The 13,368-nt window shown below is 43.7% G+C and overlaps 1 protein-coding gene across 1 annotated transcript in view; it reads left to right on the top strand.

The window, feature by feature from the left end:
• The window catches only part of LRRC56 (leucine rich repeat containing 56), a 109,466-nt gene that overhangs the window by 20,016 nt on the left and 76,082 nt on the right, over positions 1–13,368 (top strand). The gene's annotated exons all lie outside the window — the stretch shown is intronic.

The raw sequence follows: 13,368 nt of genomic DNA on the forward strand, positions 1-13,368 counted from the left end.
CCATGTAACATATCTCTGTAAAGGTCACGATCTACTTGATCTATTAATCCTATTTGTATGCATGCATCATTTTTGTATTTGAAGTTATTAATATTGGCTGCATACTTGTTTGATTCAAAGTAGGCTGTAGTGAAGCAGTTGGTCAGCTTCCAGAGGAAAAGACTTTTCTCAGTAAGTGCCCCATCAAGAAACACTTAAGCCAACAATGAACTTGGAGACACCAATCCACATCTGGAGTTTCCCAGGAATGTGGATTGGCTGGTAAGGAACTCAGTCATGCATGGACATGTGACTTGCCTGGGTGACTCCAATACTTCATTTTGTAGCTGGACTTTGCATAGGAGGGAGGAGGGGGTCTCCACCCACAAGACAACTTCTATTTAAGCCCAAGGGAGACCCCTCCATTTTGTCTTCAGCTGGCTAAAGAGAGAGCCTCTCCACCCCCAAAGATACCTGAAAGAAGCTGGTACAAAAGACAGTGACTGCATGGGGCGTGAGTGATTGCTGGATCTAGACTAAAAGGAGATTAATCTGTAAAAGGAAGCAGTCTGGAACTGGTGAGGATCTTATCTGTATTCAGTTTCTTACTGTATTAGACATAGACTGGCGTGTTTTATTTTATTTTGCTTAGTAATTCACTTTGTTTTGTCTGTTACTACTTGAAACCACTTAAATCCTACTTTCTATATTTAATAAAATTACTTTTTACTTATTAATTAACCCAGAGTATGTGTTAATACCTGGGTGGGCAAACAGCTGTGCATATCTCTCTATCAGTGTTATAGAGGGCGAACAATTTGAGTTTACCCTCCATAAGCTTTATACAGGGTAAAATGGATTTATTTGGGTTTAGACCCCATTGGGAGCTGGGCATCTGAGTGTCAAAGACAGGAACACCTCTGTTAGCTGCCTTTAGGTAAGCCTACAGCTGTTATGGGATGTGATTCAGACCAGGGTTTGCAGCAGGCTAGTGAGCCTGGCTCAAACCAGGCAGGGTACTGAAGTCCTAAGCTGACAGGGCAGGAAAGCAGGGGCAGAAGTTGTCTTGGCACATCGGATGGCAGCTCTCAAGGGGGGTTCTGTGATCCAACCCATCACACATAGTATATCGTATTTACTTAGTAGTGAAGAACAGAAACCTTTGGGATTCTGATAAGCTGAGGAGCGCTGTGGTGTGGAGAGCTAAGCAACAGAGAAGTTACAATAAAGACTGCACCTCTCTGCGTGTCACAGAGCTGAGCTTCATGGCAGAACTTTGTACAAGAGTGATGGGGCTGAGGTTGTGTTTTGGACAGGCCAGGGGAGTGGTGGGAATATGATCATTGCATCTGTGAACTGCCTAGACCCACTGGGCCTCAACTCCAGATTTGTGGGAGGGTAAGTTGATGGCAACTAAAAAGCCAAATGAGAAATCAGTCATAGCTCTAGGAAGAACAGAAGTCTAACTCTGGTAAGTTTAAGTGCTCCTCTGCATTCTGCTCTACAAAGTACAGTGCAAGTACTCTGCTACTGGCTGTATACAGCAGCACCTGGAGTCACATGATTACCTCAGGTTCTAAGCTTTCATTTTAAGAAAACAAAAGCAATTTTGTAGCCCTCACAGTTGGGAAGAGAAGATTGAACATGTGACCTGAGTGTAATCAATACAGTGATGTTTGCCCTGAGCGGTGAAGAAGTGCAGTGGACCTGGCCACCTATACAGATCCACCCATCTGCTGTAAATAGTGAGGGGCACCTCCGCTGCCACCACCTCTCTGGAGTAAGAGGTGAATCCTGTTGTTCCCAGGGGTGAAAGTAATTTAAAGGATTTACTGATATGCTGGAGTCCTGAGTTGGGTGTGGCTCAACCGGAAGAGGCATGGCTTTTCAAGATTTAAAGGCCTTGGGGCTCCAGCTGTGGCTGGGAACCCCAGGAACTTTAAATTACTCCAGAGCTACCAGCTGCAGAGGTGCTGGAAGCCCTGGGGCTGAGGGGCGAATTAAAGGGTCTGGGGCTCTGGCCGTCGCGGGAGCCCTGCGGCTGCTACCCTGGGGCGGCAGGGCTTGGGCTAGAACTCGGGTAGCGGTGGCAGGGCTCCGGTGGTGATTTAAAGGGCCTGGGGCTCTGGCCACTGTGGCATATATAAGTTTTTTTTATATATATATATATATAGATAGTGTGGACTAAAAAGTGTCCAGGATTTTATGCAGTGCTGTTGTAGGCAGGTTGGTCCCAGGATATTAGAGAATCGAGGTGGGTGAGGTAATTTATTTTATTGGACCAATTTCTGTTGGTGAGAGAGACAAGCATTAGAGCTACACAGAGTTCTTCAACTTGAATGATCCCCTAGGGTACATCCAGACAGGTAGCAATCGATTTATCGAACATGCTCCCCGTCGACTCCGGAACTCCACCAGAGCAAGCAGCGATAGCGGAGTCGACGGGAGAGCCGCTGCCATCGATCCTGTGCTGTGAGGAGGGAGGTAAATTGGAATAAGATACATCGACTTCAGCTACGGTATTCCCGTAGCTGAAGTTGCGTATCTTACGTCGACGCCTCCCTGCCCCCCAGTGTAGACCAGGCCTTAGAATGTGTGCTAACTATTTATGCTAAATGATCTGTTCCACCTTGCATTTTGCGGTGACACTCTAAGTACCTTTCCCAGACCTGAGGAGAAGCTGTGTAGTTCAAAAACTTGTGTCTCTCACCAACAGAAGTTGGTCCAATAAAAGATATTGTCTCACCCACCTTGTCTCTCTAAAGTAGCCTTTTGCTTTCTTAGGGAGCCTTATCCAAACCCACTGAAGTCAATGAAAAAATACCTATGGACTTCAGTGGGCTTTGGATAAGGTTTTAAGACATTACTTCAGCCAGCATGTATGTATCCCTTCTCTTTCCAAAGCCGTATTGCTTTTTATTAAATAATAAACTATTATGAGAAAAGCTTTAATGTTACCATCATCCCTAGCAACTGAAATTTCATTATGCACTTTATTTTTTGTATTAACAACCAGTTAGATCCTCCTACAAATATGAATCTCTTCCTTTTTTTCAGGTTTCAGGGTGGCAGCCATGTTAGTCTGTAGCAGCAAAAAGAACGAGGAGTATTTTTGGCACCTTAGAGACTAACAAATATATTTGGGCATAAGCCTTCGTGGGCTAAAACCCACTTCATTGGATGCATGGAGTGGAAAATACAGTAGGAAGATATACACCTCTACCTCAATATAACACGTCCCAATATAACATGAATTCGAATATAATGCGGCAAAGCAGTGCCTGGGGGTGGGGGTGGGGCGTATGCATTCTGGTGGATCAGCGCAAGATCAATATATCGTGGTTTCACTTATAACACGGTAAGATTTTTTGGCTCCCGGGGACAGCGTTATATCGAGGTAGAGGTGTATATACACAGAGAACATGAAAAAACGGATGTTGCAGCAACATTCTTTTTTCATGTTCTCTATGTGTATATATATCTTTCTACTGTATTTTCCACTGCATGCATCCAGTGAAGTGGGTTTTAGCCCATGAAAGCTTATGCCTAAATACATATGTTAGTCTCTAAGGTGCCACAAGTACTCTTCATTCTTTTTTTCCTTTTTTTTCAGTGAAGCTAAAGGAGTTTACTTTGTGTCCACACCCTAGTGGATTGGATCAGGTCCAAGTACTTCAAGGTTGCATGTTTTCATATTGATAGGGAAGCCCACTTATCAGAACAAGTATTAAATGAATGTGTTTTGTCTATCTGATTTCTACTGTATGTGGTCACTTATTTGCCCTGGAACCTGACTTTTGTGTTGGCATTATTGGAACACACTTCCTCTTCAAAGGAAAAATTATATGACATTGTCAAGGAAACATTAACAATGTTTACAGCTTGTTTTAATAACATGTCTAATTTATCTATTCTTTGACCTTTATGTTGATCAAGTTGAAACAGCTGCTTCCATAAAGTCACTTCCTCAGCTTTTTCAAATGTAAAAATAGAGCCACTGCTCAAACACTTAATCTGAAACAAATCTTCATATGGGAAGCTTTTAAAACAACCATATCCCATTAATTATCAAGATTGTGAAAGGCTTTGTTTTATTTTTAAAAGCATATTTACAGTATCTTTCTTTTTGGGTGTTATTGCTGTGTTGTTATAATCTCTGCAGTCTTCCAACAAAAAAAATTGAATACAAGAGTGAAATTAAAATAAAATTCTCACACACACACTAAAGCCAGATGTATTTTTCATTCATGTAAGAACACGCTTAGGACCTGATCTTTCAAATTGTTGCATGTGGGCAGACCTCTGCGCCTGCACTGGGTCTTTGTACAGACTGAGTAAGTTGCAGGATCAGGAGTTTATTTCCTTCCCATCCCCTCCCCCGCGCGCACGCACGCGCGCGCACACACACATACACACATGAAACATTGTGTAAGCCCCCACTGAAATCTGTGATGCTCCATGCAGGCACAGGGATCCAGCTGCACAAAACATGTTGCAGGCTCAGGCTTTACTTCTTGGTTTATAGCTCTACAGGGTGTTCCACTCTTGCATCTGATTCTTGTTTTATGGAGGCACGGTTGGTTTAAGGAAATATTGGTGTTATCTTCGTGGTATAGTTTTGATTCTTTTTATTAGTGTTCTCTCTATGTGAAATCCCTCAATGAAGACTTCAGATTAAGGATTGGTGAAGAGGCTCTGTTGCTAAAGACTCTCAAAGTGGTGCAATATTTCTATTGTTTTCCCCTTTGAAAGTTTTTTTTTCCTGCGGATGGGAAGAATTTGGCCCAAACTGATTAACTGTGAGGAAAATACTCAAAGTGTAATGCTTAGGCCTTGGCTACACTGGCACTTTACAGCGCAGCAACTTTCTCACTCGGGTGTGAAAAAAACAAGATACAGCACTGTAAAGCGCCAGTGTAAACAGTGCCGCAGCGCTGGAGCACGGCTCCCAGCGCTGCAAGCTAATCCCCATGAGGAGCTGGAGTATGTGCAGTGCTGGGAGAGCTCTCTCCTAGCTCTGGCGCTCGCTTTGAAGTTTCGAGTGTAGCCAAGCCCTAAGTTCGTCAGGTCCGTTCCCCAGACTTCGCATTCGGTTTGGTTCTGTATTGAAAGTAATGGTTTCACCTGGCTCGAATCACTAGTTTGACATTCAGTTTTGAAAGACAAACCTTATGTGGGTGTCAGGAAGAATCACCTCTTCCTTTGCAGATTAAGTCAATTTTAGAAAGTCAAATGCTCTTCCAGATATTTCATGTTATTAAAAATAATCTTTTCTGTGACATTCTATACCTTAGGGGAGCGTACTATAACCCCCATATTCCTCATTGTCATATAATCGTGATCTTACATATAGAGAATGACTTGTAAGGTATCAGGGGAAAGGTTATGATCTGCTGAAAGTCATTTCTCTATCCATATATGTGTATCATTAATGCACATAAAGTTATGAGAATTGTGTCGTGTGGTGGTCACTAAAATATATGCTGTAAGTTGGGGAATCAGCCAGACTTTAGCTCCCCAGAGGCAACAGCAAGGAAAGTAATCAATGCCCAGGTGGGGTGTCAAACAGCCCATCAACAGCCACTGTCCAGCAAGGGAGCTACAATGCAATGACTCACCTGCATGAGGCCACACCAGGGGAATTGCTCAACCTTGCTTGGAGAGACTCAGCAATGCCCCCAGACATGCCTGGATTTGTGCTCCCCGAGCACATGGACTGAGGGTATAAAACAGACAGAGTGGATACATACCGGGCCCATCTCCTGCCCCCACCTTCACTGCAAGCAACTAAGGGCTTGTCTATACTGGCAATTTACAGTGCTGCAACTTTCTTGCTCAGGGGTGTGAAAAAACACCCCCCTGAGTGCAGCAAGTTTCAGCGCCAGTATAAACAGTGCCCCAGCACTAAGAGCCGCACTCCCAGCGCTGGTAGCTATGCTTCTCATTGAGGTGGGGTTTTTTTAGAGCACTGAGAGAGCTCTCTCCTAGCGCTATGTCGCGACCACAAGGCATGTTAAAGCCATGGCAGTGCTTTAGCGTTGCCAGTGTAGACTAGCCCTAAGACATTGAGAAGAAGAGAAGACTCCAGCAGAGGAGATTGGCCCAGGTTTAAGGAACAAACCTATATATTAAGGACTGCAATATCCAGTGGAGTGAGAAAAACTGCTTAATCTAGATGTTGCCTAGTCTAATAGGGTTGAGAGTTTAGACTGCGTGCTTATATTTTCTTTTCTTTTGGTAACCACTCTGACTTTTTGCCTTTCACTTAATATCACTTAAAATCTACCTTTTATAGTCAATACATTTGTTTAATTGTTTATATGTACTCACTGGTAAAGATAAAGTATGGGGCAAATCTACTCAAGTTTGCAAAGGCTGGTGTATGTCCATTTTCCATTGTTGAAGTGGCGAACTAATTAATAAATTTGCACTGCCCATCCTGAGCAGTGCAAGACAGTATATTCCTGGGGTCCAGTGCAGAGCGATGGGGGGATTTGGCTGGTGCCTTCCTCTGTGTGATTCATGGGTGGGTCTGGAAGCAATCATGCAATCTAGCTGGTTGTGGGGCTCCACATGCTGTTGTGCTGAGTGATCACAACTCCTGGAGGGGTTGCTGCTGTTCACTAGCAAGGCATTGTGAGAGACAGCCCAGGCTGGGGAGAGTTCAGGGGGCACAGTCCAAGGCTGCATCCTGGTCCCAGGCTGCACCGTACAGGAATTCCATCACAACTTCTAGTTCTGAGTTTCTGATGCTGTCAAGGTTTGTGTGTGTGATCTCTACAGCCGAAAGGAAACATTTTACTTGTCTTGATTTTTATTGCTCTTGCTCCATTACCTTTCCTGATAAATTGCAGCAGTGTTTTGCTCTGCAAAATGATATACACATATTCAGATGTGGTTGTTACTTCCTTTGCTGTAGAGAGGTTGGGATGTATTTCATGTGCTATATGCTCATTCTCTTGGGAGAAAAGAATATATCGGAGGGTCCTGCATCTACAGATTGGATTCTTACTGAACTGACTAAATACTTTCCTTTTTTTGCTTGGCTGAAAATTTGCCTCTGAGGTGAAAACAAAATAAATTTGACAAGAAAGCCACAGATGGAGCAAACAAGTGCAAAATCTTGATGAACGATTACAAGTGCGGTAAAGGTCTAGAAGAAGGAGAGAGGGGGAATTAACTTCATTGGGATTTTATGACTCTCTGCGCTAGTGTAGCTCACTATGGATGTTAAGGAATCTCTGCGCCAAGACCCCATTTAGTCTGTCTTTTCTTTTATGCATCTTTACCTAATTTTTAATACTGTTAGAAAGTATAGTGAAAGCTTGCATCTGTTGTAATAGAGTGTTTATCCTGCTGTTTAAACATCTGACATTGCATACTGAAAACATCCTGACAAAAATCTGGTTCATTTTTTTCATAAATTAGATTTTGATTTTACACGGTCATGTCTGCTTAGCTAATATACCATAATAACAAATTTAAAAATTCTTATCATGTCATGAGTTTGTTGCCTCAGTGTTGTATCACTCTAGCCTTAACTACTTGGTAGGTAAACAAGGTCAAGAATCATTGCATAACATGTAGATCTTTTAGTGTATCTACCCATGGGGAGAGGGAGAATCTTTAAAACAAATTAAAAACAAAAACGGATACACTTTTATATCTCTGCCTCACCCATTCCTGCAAAAACCTTGAATGTTGTTGTATACAATTAAAACTGAGAATTTATTACAGAAAATGTAAGAACTGATATTGGGAGATGCTCAGCACCTCTTGAAAGGGCCTGAGTGCCGTAAATTTCTTTTGAAGTCAGGGTCATTGAAGGTTCTGAGTAACTCAGCATGGAAAATATGCTGTTGAGTAGTTAAGCATTTAAGCGCCAATCCTGCAAATTGCTCCTAAGGTTCCATCCTCATCTTAAACTCTGCCACCAGTACCCTCTCCTACTCTCCACATAAAGACCAGGAAATGCTCCATTCCCACCCATCTTCCTTCCATCCACACTCTTGATTATATGTTGGAGGCCCAGCATCAGCTGGAAGGGAGAGTAGGTAATGCATATGCACAAGGTGGCAGAATGAAAGTTAGTGTAGCGATGCTGGGTGTTTCCAGCCTATACATGGGGGGCATATGGCGGACAGAGGAAAGGTTCATAATGGAACCTTAACTGAGAATTTGCTGACTTTGTATTGTGTAAATTCTCAATTATAAAGTTCTAGTAAACTTTTAATTTTAAGAGAAATAAATTATTAGCCTTATAGCAACGTTAACATTTTTTTGTGGGGGAGTTTAAGCTACAATTGGAAACATGAGCTTAGAATATCTGTGAAAAGCAAAAAACATGAATGGACATGACTCCAGTATTTGCATACAGGTATGTATTTAGTCAGAAAATGAGCTCACTACTAAGGAATTCCTAAATTTGTCAAATTAAGCAGAACCGGCAGAACAAATGTACAGCTTGGAAAAGCTTCTGTGACAACTGTATACAACTTGCTCTTCAAGGCTTTGTATAGCATCTCTGCTTGTAGAGGAGTGCATAAAAAATCTGAGGAATAGTGAAAACATTAGTTGTATGCACTAGCATTAAACAAATGTTACTTGCCAGTTACGGAATTTATATAGAGAGGTTGCAAGAGGGACTAGAATCTAATTTCCTATCATTCCCAGGTGACTGTTCTGGCCGATGAGAAGCACTGCCAGATCAGAAAAGTTTTATTTTATGTTTTATTTTATTTTAACTCAGAACTCTGTTAAATATTTATTGCCTTTACTTGTCATTAGGAAGAATAGCTTTCTAAACTAGTGCAAACTTTACCATTAAATCCCTGTCAGCCCCTTCTGGTGATCGGAGTGGTGCATAAGGCACCATGGAGTATTTTGCTAAAAATACTGGTGGTTTAGATTACTAAACCTACAGTTTAGTAGGTTGTCCCTACAGTTTCACATGGGAAAATGCTTTGAGACGTTTGTTCTTTAGGGAGGCACAGAGATGTCAAGTGAACTTTGTGTGTCTCTGTTATACTGACAATATATCAGTACTCAAGGAATTGCAAAGTACTTTTCACAGAAATCTCTCCTTATAAATAAATAGTACATGCTCAGAAATTCATTTGTTTAACCTCTGTTGTATAGAAAGCTTAGGGCAGCCCATAGGATTTGCTCGGCTGGACCAGACTATTGGATCATGTAAGTAAGCATCCCACATCAGAAAGGGATTAATATCTGATTCTTAAGAAAGTAACCTCCTCTGCCCATAAAATACCTAGTTTTTTTGTGCAGTGCTTTATGTGGGTGTGGGATGGGGAATTCTTTCCTGATATAAACAGATGATCATTTTATCCCCTGAGGCATGAGTTTTGATTTCTTTAAATTTATCTTTTCTCACAGTGATCATGAATTCATCCAGCCATCTTTCAAAACCAGCTGTTAGACCAGGTTGTTACCCCTTTCTGCTTGCTTTGGCTGGGACAAAGCAGCTGAAAACAACTGAAGATTCTTCTGGTGTAAAGGGATCCTCAGGGGGCATAGAGCCTGCATATCTAGCTTTATGCCCTTTCCCTTCCTGGCTCCTGGCACAGTAGACAATACTGGAGAAAAGAGGTATGGCAAGAGTGACTCTGTGCTCCAGCAATTCCTAGCTACCAAAATGTCTGTTAGACAGGGTTGGCTCTAGGCATTTTGCCGCCCCAAGCACGGCAGGCAGGCTGCTTTCGGCGGCTTGCCTGCAGAGGGTCTGCTGGTCCCACGGCTTTGGTGGACCTCCCGCTGCGGGAGGTCCACTGAAGCCGCGAGACCAGTGGACCCTCCGCAGGCAAGCCGCCGAAAGCAACCTGCCTGCCTCCCTCGCGGTGTCGGCAGAGCACCCCTCGCTGCTTGCCGCCTCGAGCACGCACTTGGCTTGCTGGAGCCTGGAGCCGCCCCTGCCATTAGAGCTGTGGACAGCCATAACTTTGAGTAGCCCTGAGACATCTCTAATTTATGCCAAAAATTGTTTCGGCCCCTGGCTGGCCCCAAGAACAAAGAGGTACAAAAATGACTTTAGATCCAGTTTTACCCTACTGTCCACTTTCATCTGCCCCAAACATTTTTCTGCCCCAGCTGAGATCTTGCCCATAGTGCTTGAGCTTTACTTATTATATTTACACTATAGTTATAGCAGTAAATTCCACAGGTTGTCTGTATACTGTGTTGTGATTCTCTCCTCAGGGCAGCCCAGAATTATAAGCCATTGTGTTACCCTTCTGCCTTATCAAGAGTGACCTTTGCTAGAGATTACACTGGGTCAGCTTCCTGCCACTTTAGTCTGTCCAGGTCCCCTGCAAACTCCTCAAGACTGCCAATCTAAACCTTGCTTTGCAAGTAGTAATCAGCAAACCCAAGTTTCTGAGTTCCCCAGAGATGTCTCTCTGTACTCTCCAGTATCTCGCACTGAGCACTCACAGAAATTACTAAGTTCACTTCCTCTGGAGAAACAGTATACAGTCAGGTTTCAGAGTGGTAGCCATGTTAGTCTGTATCAGCAAAAACAATTAGGAGTCCTTGTGGCACCTTGGAGACTAACAAATTTATTTGGGCATAAGCTTTCGTGGGCTAAAACCCACTTCATCAGATGCACAGAGTGAAAAATACAGTAAGCTGTATATATATTACAGCACATGAAAAGATGGGAGTTGCCTTACCAAGTGAGGGATCAGTGCTAATGAGACCAATTCAGTCAAGGTGGAAGTGGCCTATTCTCAACAGTTGACAAGAAGGGGTGAATATGAACAGAGGGAAAACTACTTTTTGCAGTGTTAATGAGGCCAATTCAATCACGGTGGATGTCACCCATTCCTAGGGTGACCAGACGTCCCAATAAAATTGGGACTGTCCCAACCAATGTTTGGTCGTGATGCAATTTGTCATGATATTTTGCGGCACTCTGCTTTTTTCTTTTTGGCTCCACCGGCGATCCGCCACCCGCCCTCATGTGTCCCGATATTTTCTTCCTCTCATTTGGTCACTCTACCCATTCCCAACAGTTGACAAGAAGGTGTGAATGTCAACAGAGGGAAAATTACTTTTTGTAGTGACCTAGCCACTCCCAGTCTTTATTCAGGCCTAATTTGATGGTGTCCAGTTTGCAAATTAATTCCAGTTCTGCAGTTTCTTGTGAAGGTGGTTTTTTGAAGTTTTTTTGTTGAAGAATTGCCACTTTTAAGTCTGAGTGTCCAAGGAGATTGAAGTGCTCTCCTACTGGTTTTTAAATGTTACAATTCTTGATGTCTGATTTGTGTCCATTTATCCTTTTCCGTAACGACTGTCCAGTTTGGCCAATGGACATGTCAGAGAGGCATTGCTGGCACATGATGGCATATATCACATTGATAGGTGTGCAAGTGAATGAGCCCCTGATGGTGTGGCTGATGTGGTTAGGTCTTATGACAGTGTCCCTTGAATAGATATGCGGACAGAGTTGGCAACGGGGTTTGTTGCAGGGATTCATTTCTGGATTAGTGTTTTTGTTGTGTGGTGTGTAGTTGCTGGTGAGTATTTGCTTCAGAATGAGGGGCTGTCTGTGAGCAAGGAGTGGCCTGTGTCCCAGAGTCTATGAGAATGAGGGATCGTCCTTCAGGATAGGTTGTTGATCCTTCATGATGCGCTGGAGAGGTTTTAGTTGGGGGCTGTAGGTGACGGCTACTGGCATTCTGTTACTTTCTTCGTTGGGCCTGCCCTGTGGTAGGTGACTTCTGGGTACCCTTTTGGCTTTGTCGATCTGTTTCTTCACTTCACCAGCTGGGTAGTGTAGTTTTAAGAACACTTGATAGAGATTCTGTTGGTGTTTGTCTGAGGGATTGGAGCAAATGTGCTTGTATCTTAGAGCTTAGCTGTAGACAATGGATTGTGTGATGTGCAGGGCTGGTGCTTCCATTAGGCAACCTAGGCGGTCGCCTAGGGCACTGGGATTAGGGGGGGCAGCATTTTGCCACCCTCGGAAATTCGCTGGCGGGGGTACTTCCGCGCTCCGGGTCTTCGGCGGCAATTCTGCAGCGGGTCCTTCACTCACTCCAGGACCAGCCGCCAAAGTGCCCCGAAGACCGGGAGCCGTGGAAGGACTCCCCACCCCACCGCAGAATTGCCGCCAACGACTGGGAGCGCGGAAGGACCCCCGCCTAGGGCGCCAAAAACCCTGGCGCTGCTCCTGGTAATGTGGTCTGGGTGAAAGCTGGGGGCATGTAGATAAGTATAGTGGTCAGTAGGTTTCCGGTTGTGTTTGTTACCTTTGCTTATTTGCACTGTAGTGTCTAGGAAGTGGATCTCTTATGTAGACTGGTCCAAGCTGAGGTTGATGGTGGGGTGGAAATTGTTGAAATCTTGGTGGAATTCCTCAAGGGCCTCCTTCTCGTGGGTCCAGATGATGATGTCATCAATGTAGTGCAAGTAGAGCAAGGGTGCTAGGGGACGAGAGCTGAGGAAGTGTTGTTCTAAGCCAGCCATAAAACTGTTGGCATACTGTGGGGCCATAGAAGTGCTGCTGACCTTGAAGATATAAATCATCCCCAAATCTGAAATAGCTGTGAGTGAGGACAAAGTCAAAATTCAGCCACCAGGTTTGCCGTGACATTATCGGGGATACTGTTCCTGACGGCTTGTAGTCCATCTTTGTGTGGAATGTTGGTGTAGAGAGCTTTTTTGTTAGTCTCTACGGTGCCACAAGGACTCCTCGTTGTTTCTACATCAATAGTGACTAGGATGGTGTTTTCTGGAACATCACCAGTGGATTGTAGTTTCCTCAAGAATTCAGTGCTGTATACAGTCAATTGGTTTAATGGAGGACTCACATTTATTTCAGTATAACAGCACTAAGATGATTTATAGTAAAATTATAAATAAGTTTATTAATAAAGAATAAACATTTAAGTGATACTAAGCAGAGGTAAGAGAAACAGAAAATGGTTACAAACAAACAAAAAACACATGCTTTCCATCCAGTGTCTAAATCTTAACTTCAGCAAGTTTGACAAAGTGGGAATGTTCTTAATATTTCCTCTGACTACTGTATGGGTGCCTCAGTTTTCCCCTATGCATTTCTTAAGTATCTAGGTGGTGGGATAAAGGTGTGTGATTGTTGCAGAAGCGTAGCGGGCCAGTGTGAGCTGTCTGCACAGAGAATGGCTGACACACTGTCTCCTGGCAAATCATGCCCTGCAAGGTGCCAACTAAAGGTGTTGGAGAACAAAGAAATCAGGTGGCCTCCTTGCCTGGGAAAGAGACAAAGGCCAGAGTTGGGGCTGGAGGGGATTCAGTTTGGAGCTGGCTGGGGAAACGAAGGGAGGCCCAGCACCGGGGACTGGGTTCCCTATCCCCCATGATGGACCTGACTGAGGGGTCCTGTTGTCTGTA

This window comes from Chelonoidis abingdonii, chromosome 4 (genome assembly GCF_003597395.2).
Source record: "Chelonoidis abingdonii isolate Lonesome George chromosome 4, CheloAbing_2.0, whole genome shotgun sequence".
In the NCBI taxonomy this organism is placed as follows: domain Eukaryota; kingdom Metazoa; phylum Chordata; order Testudines; family Testudinidae; genus Chelonoidis; species Chelonoidis abingdonii.